Source organism: Engraulis encrasicolus, chromosome 8 (genome assembly GCF_034702125.1).
Source record: "Engraulis encrasicolus isolate BLACKSEA-1 chromosome 8, IST_EnEncr_1.0, whole genome shotgun sequence".
In the NCBI taxonomy this organism is placed as follows: domain Eukaryota; kingdom Metazoa; phylum Chordata; class Actinopteri; order Clupeiformes; family Engraulidae; genus Engraulis; species Engraulis encrasicolus.
In genome coordinates, this window is record NC_085864.1 from 13,338,852 (window position 1) to 13,348,851 (window position 10,000).

The 10,000-nt window shown below is 44.8% G+C and overlaps 1 long non-coding RNA gene across 1 annotated transcript; it reads right to left on the reverse strand.

Annotated features, from left to right (window-relative positions):
- Positions 1-6,004: 6,004 nt before the first annotated feature.
- Positions 6,005-8,846, reverse strand: LOC134453523 (uncharacterized). Its single transcript, XR_010035633.1, has 3 exons — positions 7,369-8,846; positions 6,719-6,742; positions 6,005-6,233 (listed from the first exon to the last, which is right to left on the reverse strand). It is a non-coding gene; the product is annotated as an uncharacterized LOC134453523 (long non-coding RNA).
- Positions 8,847-10,000: the final 1,154 nt, after the last annotated feature.

Consider the following 10,000-nt stretch of genomic DNA (forward strand, 5'->3'; position numbering starts at 1 on the left):
TACGCACGCACGCACGCACACACATACACACACACACACACCAGATCAGCAAATTCTCTAATTCGTAAATTTTCCAATTCATTTTGAACTTTCTGTTGTAGCGCGTGCGCTATTAGATGAAACTCTGATCTGCCTGACAACAGAACAATCTATGTTCTGGTTGACTAAACCCATTGAGGCCTAAGGCACCTGCAATAAAGGGCTCTGAATGCCTGAGCCCTTTTTAAAGGTACACTGTGCAGGAAATGGTCAAAAAAGGTACTGTAACTATGCTGCTCATTGAAACTGGGCTGCCTATTGCCAAATTTGATCTTTACATGAACGTTTACTAAGTAATAAACACATATTTTCAAGTATGGTCTAAGTACAGTCATTTTTGCAGCTAAAAATGGCCATTTTTGGAAACTCAAAATGGCGGACCATGGAGAAGATCCTTCTTTTCATGTATGAAAAGTGCAATTTTTCCAGTCACAATAAATTCTTAGAATTTGATGGTGGTGGTAAGTATTCATGAAAAAGGTAACATTAGTGAATGGGCAGCATGGATTCTGGAAATAAACAACTAAAAATCTCACACAGTGTCCCTTTAAGAAAAGCTGCCCTCAGCCTATAAAAACCTAAATATCTCAGCCTCTGAAGCACATAAAAACATGCAAGAAGAAGGCATTTAAAAGTGCCCGCACCAATTTTGATGTTGTATAACTCCGAAATGACTAAAGCTATGACTACAAAACTTGGTGACTTTTCCTAAAGTGAAGTTGGCTACAATGTGATACCAAAAGATTAGGTTTATCATTTTTTTTGTTGCCATGGCAATCCTTTTCTGATAGGTACCCCTGACCAAAAATCACTGATCTAAGTCTCATCAATGTACCCTCCTTATTGCATACTACTTATGGTATAGTTATTCCATTCCATCAACATTACTTAACCTAATATAATATTAGCTTAATTAATTATCATTAATGTATGTTAATTTATGCTAATTTATGCTAATTTGATTATGTCATCACATTTAAAATCAAATAGCTACTTTTATCTTTACCAATGCACATTTCACCTCAATTGTATTTCTTCTTTTTATTTCTCATTGCTTGTGTGTCTTATGTAGATCATGTCCTGCAAATTTGGTAACAATGTATCCTGTTGTTGAGGGCTGACTGTTTGCGGCAATGTTATAAGAAATTGAAGCCTCTTTGCCATATCTATGACGTGATTTTGTCATGTAATTTTTCATATTTTTTCACATTTTCATTAGCATCAGAAAGCCTTGTAAACATTTGCCGTGGTCTGATTCACATAACTCAAATTGATGTGCATTAAACAAGTTAGATGGAAAATACATTAAGGTAACATTTTGGGCAATAAAATCAGGTAATGACGTCATAATACCCAATAATGACACTAAACTGATGTCAATCAGAGATTTTTGGCTGAAGATCATCTCCTCCAAGTTTGATGGTCATACGGCATTCGGTTCCTAAGTTATGAAGGGGGGGGGGGGGGTGAAAAGGGAGCAAATGAATGTTAAATTAAATAAAAGCACTTCAAAACATTGCAAGACTGCTACAGACTGATACAGAAAACAGCCAATAAATGTGGATGTGTACACACAGTTATACAGTATAACGGATAGAGCCCGGTGCCCCTCCATAGTAGTGTAAGGAGCTCTGCCATGTGTACACACTGTTCCATTAAAAGTCACTGAGGGCCAGTTTTTAAAATTCCTTCCAGTAAAGGGGCCTAACATAGAATCTGCATAACTACGAGCAGCACCGTGTCCGAGGTTAGGGTGCGAAACAAGCATATATCTTTCCACACAGAACAGATATTCGCTTCTCTATTTCTTAGTGGCCGTATGATGGTCTATTTATTAGACCGTTTTAGATAAGATTTCACTCTCATCTGAATGCATAGGCGGGATATCCCCAGCCGGAGGTGTTGGTGATTGCAAATTGCAAAATGCACGGCCACAGCTAGTTCACATACGTTTGTATTTGGTTTAATTTTGTTCTGACTATTTGGGGGGGCAGAACCTTGCCATCCACATCTGGCCCCAGGGCCGCCATTTGAATTGGCCTGCTGTACAGTATTACGGATGGACCCCTCAGGGTAATGAGCTCTGCCCAGTATTATGGGATGGTGGGGCGTTAAAAGTGTATATGTTTTTTGGTTAAGCAACTTTAGAAATTACATTCACAACATGAAATCTTTATCTTTTCAGGGGACCTAGTCAAGGTGGTAGGTGTTTCTTGTCAAGGTGGCCGCCTTAGCAATAAAGTGCTGGGGGAAACCCTGTGTATTACGGATGGAGCCCTCAGGGTAATGAGCTCTGCCCAGTATTATGGAGCCCTGTGTCTCACCATAGTACTGTTAACCCTCTGGTTGTGTTAAGGGCCGTACACACACGTCGCTGCTATTTACTCGCTACTTGCTCACTCGCCTACTTGCCACTCGCTCTGGGTGATTTTGTTTACTGGTTGTCATGGTTCCCGCTGTCCGCGCCAATAACGTCCGTACGAAACAAAATGTAGGGCTACGCTGTTTAACGTTGATCGTGTGCTATGCACAACCATGCATATGAGCCTTTGCTTGTGTAGCCTTCACTGTATGTATTTTCCTCAACACTTTTAACCAAAGTGTGATGGCGTGCAGAAGTTAGAAGTTGGGTGGTCAGAACACCACAGGGGCAACGTCACCTGTCAATAATCTCTATTCTGCATTCCAATTGGTTACTCGCTTAACTCGCGTTGCTCGAAGATAAAATAAGTTTATCTCGGAACCCGCCCACATCGCATCGCTTGTACTCTCCTCGCCTACTCGCCAGCGAGACTCGTAGGAACACATAGACATTCTATTGACTTCATCCGCTGAGCGAGTAACTAGCAGCGACGTGTGTGTACGGCCCTTTAGAAACATGGTTACGTTCATGGTGTTTAACGGTCAAAATTGACCGCCTACACAAAAAAGGTAATAATACATTGATTAAAAATCTGATTTGCATATTTTGTGATTAATACCTTTTAGACATCCTTTTGAAACATTTCCAATGTGATTTAAATGTTATTCTGCTTTGCTTTACTGATTTTCAGGCTTTTATTCTTATCTTGCACCAATTCGTTTTATTAACCCTCTGGAGACTAGGGCCTCTCAGAGGCTTTCAGGCCATTTGGAACACCTTTACTTTTTTGAAGTATTAGTATTAACTAACTGTAAATATCTATACTAATGTGGTACATATGGTTGTATTCTGAAAAGCCTAACAAAAAAGAATATGAGAGTAAAGTGAATGTAATATAACTGTATATAACTTTGGGAGATGTGAATTAATGGTCTGGTCATTTTTGACCGAAACACCATGAATGTAACAAGTTGGTGTATCTTCCACAATTCTTTAGGAACTTCATTGCACTTCATTTTGACAATTTGAATAGGTCAGCTGGATGATATCATGGTGTGTCATGTGTGTATGATGAAAAATAGAGAAGTTGTTTAAAAACTTTCAAAATGGTAATTTTTGACCGTAACACAACCAGAGGGTTAAGAGCTTAGTCATGTGTATGGTATGATGGATGGAGAATGTTCTCAAGTCTCACGCTTTGAGCGGATGACACACGCATCCCAACGAGTTCACACACCACACATGATATTTAACACTCTGAAATTTTGATATCTTTGATAACCAATTGGCGCACATTAATTCCTCCGGCGCATAGGCTACGCAAGCCCCGTCGTTGTGGCTCCATGCATGCAATGGGCAACCCCTTCTTTCGGCCTACAATAATGTTCTCTTGTTTTGAAGCCCACCGTGTGCGTGCGTGGGTACGTGCGCGCGTGTTGACTATTATCCAAGGGGTGTGTGCTGTACAGTAGGTAGGTGAAACTGAGTGATGTGCATTATCATGTGCCGGGCCGGGTGTCAGCCAGCTCTCTCTGGATCAGCAGCCCTGTGCGTGCGCGAGAGTCAGTGCTCCCCCCCGTCCGTCCCACATTCCGATCTCGGGACCTCGAGGTCTCCACTCTCCTGTCCTCCCAGTGAGTGTGTCAGGCTCTCCGGACTCCCAGCTCTGCAGACATGGGTCGCGAGAGGAGTTTCGGCGGGTTGGTCTGCCGCATCGGAGCTTTGGCCGGGACTTTCTTTCTTGGATTCATCATCGGTGAGTGACTATGGCCGTGTGCGAGTGAATGGGGCAGAGAGATAAGTACTATGTGTTGAAGCTTATTGTCGAGTTCAGGACTTGACGGCATCGCGAGAGGCAAAACTGTGCAGCGGCTCGGGTTATGTGAAAGTATTGGAAGTTCCGCGTTGCGCTTGTTCATCGCGCGCCACAACATATGGATAGATCGCAGAGATAGATTGTGTGTGTGCGTGCGTGCGTGCGTGTGTGTGTGCAGTATAGGCTGGTGTATTGCGTTCGTGTGAAGGCTATAACAAAACATTTTTTCATGGACTGTGTATTATATCACGGACAGGCAGGGTTCTAGCACCCACGTGCACAGATACTAAAATGCAATCAAGTTTGAACAAACAGTAGTAGTAGTATTTTTGTACAAAGTTAGTTGTGTGTGTGTGTGTGCGCGCGTGCGTGCGCGCATGTACGTCTGCGTGTTCTACATTTCACCTTTGTCCATCTTCAGTCATATGACTTGGATACACTCTATTGCACTGTAGACAATCACATTGGTGTGTGTGTGTGTGTGTGTGTGTGTGTGTGTGTGTGTGTGTGTGTGTGTGTGTGGTGAACCAGTGACCCCCCTTCCACACACACACACACACACACACACACACACACACACACACACACACACACACACACACACACACACACACACACGAACACAACACACACACACACACACACACACACACACACACACACACACACACACACACACACACACACTCCAATGTGAATGTCTATTGCAGAGTGCAATAGAGTGTATCCAAGTCATATGACTGAGGATGGACAAAGGTGAAATGTAGAACACACACACACAAACACACACACACACACACCTGGGGCGATTTAAGTCTCTCTCTCTCTCTCTCTCTCTCTCTCTCTCTCTCTCTCTCTCTCAGGCTGGTTTGGGCGTCCTGTGTCGAGGCCTGCAACAGTTCATTATCAGGACAAGTTGGAATCCTTTCTACAGGAGATAAACACTCACAACCTCCGACACTACCTCAGGTACACACACACACACACACACACACACACACACACACCAGAGCATGGCAACCCGACCGAAGCCCGACGGGCCGGGTCGGAACCCGACGGGCCGGGCCGGACTCGGACAAAAAAATTAGAATATCTGTCGGACTCGGGTCGGGCTCGGGCTTGAACCAAACAGACATTGTGAAAATTGTAAGCAATCAGAGGAAACGTTTCAGTTCATGCAAACGGCAGTTTTGTGATTAAAAAATAAGTAATTGAATATGCATAAATGAAAATGTTGGTAGGCTACTCGTGCGAGTGATTATTATCGGCTGTATGCACGCGCCAGTTACCAGTGGCAACATGGACGCTCACTCCCAGTCAGCCGAGCAGGAATGCCGAGTCAACTTGCTTTCTTAATAAGCGCCAAATACAGTTGTCAGTGAACGCGTGGTATTTTGTTGTAGGCCTAGTGTAGGCCATGTTTTAGCATGCCTTCGGTGCTGTCTTAAATGTTGAACATAAAATGACGAAGTTTGTCACTGCATTGCTCGCCAAGGATTACATTTCCAGCAAGGGGTAGCAAGGAGCATAATATGGATTAAAGAAGACGCACACGCTACGTGGAGTTGCCTAAGGTAGGGGCGAAGAGGTTTCCTGTTACTACTTTGTCCGCTGTGACATTTCATGTCCTTCACGTAGGTTCTTAATTCTTGTCACTTTTACTGTAGCCTACAGTTGTAACTATGCGCGTGCAACCTTTCCTGATTTTATATTGGCCGCATGGACATCAGGGGAAATGACATTCTACCATGAAGACTCGAGAGGCAAATGAACGTTATTAACATTTATTGAACAATAGACATGATACAAAAATGCATGAATCCGTTTGGCGACAATTACACTTGATACAAAATGCATGAATCTGTTTGGCGAAGGTTCCCGTCTTCGCGTTGAACTCCGGGGTAGGACAGCATATCCTCCAGCGGAGATGGAGGCGGGCGTAGCCTGCCCCCTAACAGACGGGAACCACTGGTGACGGTGGACGGAGGGGTGGTGGTGGCTTCAAATTCGGCTTAACTGGAAAGCAGAGAACAGAATGAGTGACTGATTTTTAAACTAACGTGAATGCGATCCATTGGATGAGAGGGAACGATGCATGAGTGATGCATAACGGGGATTCCCGAATCTCGCGTTGTGATTGGTTGACGACCCTGGGCAATGATGACGCATGTATGATCTGTCAAAAGGGAGATTGGATGGTTAGCCTAGTAAGTTTGACAGCAGAGAAATTCGAGTCTCCCTGGTAGAATTTACGCAAGCTCCCATTTCTACCATGAAGACTCGAGAGGCAAATGAACGTTATTAACATTTATTGAACAATAGACATGATACAAAAATGCATGAATCCGTTTGGCGACAATTACACTTGATACAAAATGCATGAATCTGTTTGGCGAAGGTTCCCGTCTTCGCGTTGAACTCCGGGGTAGGACAGCATATCCTCCAGCGGAGATGGAGGCGGGCGTAGCCTGCCCCAAAATAGAGATTAGAAGTGAACTCACCTACCGCTTACAAGGAGACACCATCTGAAAGACATGAAAAGTTAGTTAGATGATTGATTGATGATAGACGGAAGATGAAGGATGATAGGTGATGATGATGATGATGATGATGATGATAATGATGATGATGATAATGATAATGATGATAATGATGACAATGATGACAATGACAATGATGACAATGACAATGATGACAATGACAATGATGACGATGACAATGACGATGATGACGATGACGACAATGACAATGATGACAATGACGATGATGACAATGATGATGATAATGATGACAATGACAATGATGACAATGACAATGATGACGATGATGATGATGATGATAATGATGATAATGATGACGATGATGATAATGATAAAGATGATAATGATAATGATAATGATGACAATGACGATAATGATGATGATGATAAAGATGATAATGATAATGATGACAATGACGACAATGATGACAATGATAATAATAATAATGATGATGATGATGAGTGATAAGTGATAGGTGTTGGAAGACAAATGATGATAGATTAAATGAGATTATAAATGATAGGGATGTTCTAAGGCTTAAGCTTATGGGCGGTGGTCTAGCGGAGGCATGAAGCCTGTGATGATGATGGTGATGATGATAATGTCGGTACCTTAGGCTATGCGAGAAGACATGGCGCGGATGCGCTGAGAGCAGAGACACAGCAGAGCGTTATGATTTGATTGATAGATGCACCTTGGTCAGGAGAGCGCTGAAAACTTAGATTATGACAGTAGGTAGAGAGCCGGAATCGTGACCTAGGAGAGAGAGTAGAACATGGTGATGAATGAGTAGATGAATGGATGGATGAATGAATGTAGGCTATAATATGTGGTATGATAGTTGACATCATGGATAAACAACCATGGCAACTAGCCAGGCTGGTTCAATGTTACAAAATATAGAGATAACAGGCTTACAGACCACTATAAAATCGATCTGATAGATGAGAGAAGGATAGAATACAGACATGACCGGGTGACCGGAGCGATAGCCCCCCAAGAGATAGAGTGAATGCCGCCGGTGCAGCAAAATACCACCGTCACCAGAAATGAGAATAGAAAACATAAAGTTACAGACCAGATATAGCATGCTTCAACGACGTGATGAGGAGTGAGGCAAATGCAGGAAGCGTATGCGCCAGACGACCAACGGCCCAGCGCCTTGATCGCAGTAGGGGACAGACCCCGCTTAGCGGCCGTGGTGGCCACGCCGATTTTGAACGAGCGTGCTGTATACCTCTTGGGCGAGGAACGAGAAGAACGAAACAGAGTTAACAGAACAGAAACAGTACACTGAGCCAGATGACAAAGCGAAGAACGAGCCGAATGCAAAACGCACTGTGTCGGACGACCAGCAGCTGAAAGCCTGCACTATGCGGGCGTCTGCCCAGAGTGGTGAGAGAGACAGCTTTAGACAAAGCATGAGTGGCTAACATTAAAAGACGAGCACCTCGGCCAGGATAGCAGAAAGGTCAGGTTAAAACAGAGGAGAATCGGCAGACAACTGGTAATCATGACCTAAGAGAGGGAGAGAGCAGAGCTTGTAGCTGAAACGAACAATGAATGAAACACCAAGAAAACATCTCGACCAAGAATAATAACACCATGTCAGTTATGATAAACACCTACGCGGTGTGGCGCGGTGAATGCTTGTGCAAAGCAGGCATGGACACAGGCAGTGGGGCGGATGCCCTGGTTGGTTTAGAGAAACAACTTGCGGTAACTGCATGATTAGACTAGCAATAAAAAAAAAAAGGGTGGCACCTTAGTCAGGAGAATGCAGAAAGTGCGAGCTTACGACAGAGGAGAGTTGGAGAGCCGGTTATCGAGACCTGAGAGGGACAGAGCAGAAAGCTGAAACATCACTGAATAACGGCACCAGAACAAAAACGGCATATCAAAATAGACATAAACTCCTACTCGCTACCAGTGGGTAGCTGCGATAAGTTCGTCATGCAGGATGGATGAGGATACCGATACAACCAGGTGACTGGCGTTAAAGTTGGGGCGACAGCCCAGTGCGATGCTGAGGCGATGGCCCATTGTGATGCCGAGTTGTGATGTTGAGCCGTGGTGTTGAGGTGCGACAGCCCAGAGCAATGCTGAGGTGTGCCGTTGATGCACGAGCCCTGAGTCGCCGGCCCAGGGTGATGTTGAGTCGCCGGCCCAGGGTGATGTAGAGTCGCCGGCCCAGGGTGATGTAGAGTCGCCGGCCCAGGGTGATGTAGAGTCGCCGGCCCAGGGTGATGTAGAGTCGCCGGCCCAGGATGATGTAGAGTCGCCGGCCCAGGATGACGTTGGGGCCGATGCCCAGTCCAGTGTCGGGGCCGATGCCCAGTCCATCGTCGGGGCCAGAGCCCAGTCCATCGTCGGGGCCAGAGCCCAGTCCATCGTCGGGGCCAGAGCCCAGTCCATCGTCGGGGCCAGAGCCCAGTCCATCGTTGGGGCCAGAGCCCAGTCCGACGTTGGGGCCGATGCCCAGTCCGACGTTGGGGCCGATGCCCAGTGCATGACGTAGCGTATGCCCTACGTGGAGCGGCAGGCGCACGTGTATGTGAAAGTGTACGGGAAAGCAGCAGAGACCACCATCACCAGATATGAGCAAACAAACACAATACGACACATCACAGTCCGAGCGCCCTGACGATTCCAATGAAGCCTAAGGGCACGAGTGGTGTACAGAGTGAGAGGGTTAGCCCATAGATGGCTACCAATGGGATCAGAACCCTGACAGGACTCCATGGGCAGAGTTTCATGTATAATTTAAGTATGATTATTAACGGTCATCATCGATGTACTTCCCACGGATATCACTAATTTATTTACTTAAATTTGGACGGTGTATATGTAGCCCATTGTGATCAGAATAACTCGAAATAGACAAGGCATTGCAACCGGCTACAATATCCCTCGATGCGACCGGGCGCAGGCCGAAAGCCCGGCGTGATCTTTAAAGGTACACTGTGCAGGAAATGGTCAAAAAAAGAACTGCAACTATGCTGCTCGTTGAACTGAGCTGCCTATTGGCGAATTTGGTCTTTACATGAACATTTACCATGTAATAAACAATATTTTCTAGTATGGTCCAAGTAAAGTCATGTTTTGGTGCTAAACATTGCTATTTGGTAAATTCAAAAATGGTGGACCATGGAGAAGATCCCCCCTTACATGTAAGAAAAGTGCAATTTTTTCGGTCATAAGGAATACTTGGAATTTGATGGTGGGGTAAGTATTCATGAAAAA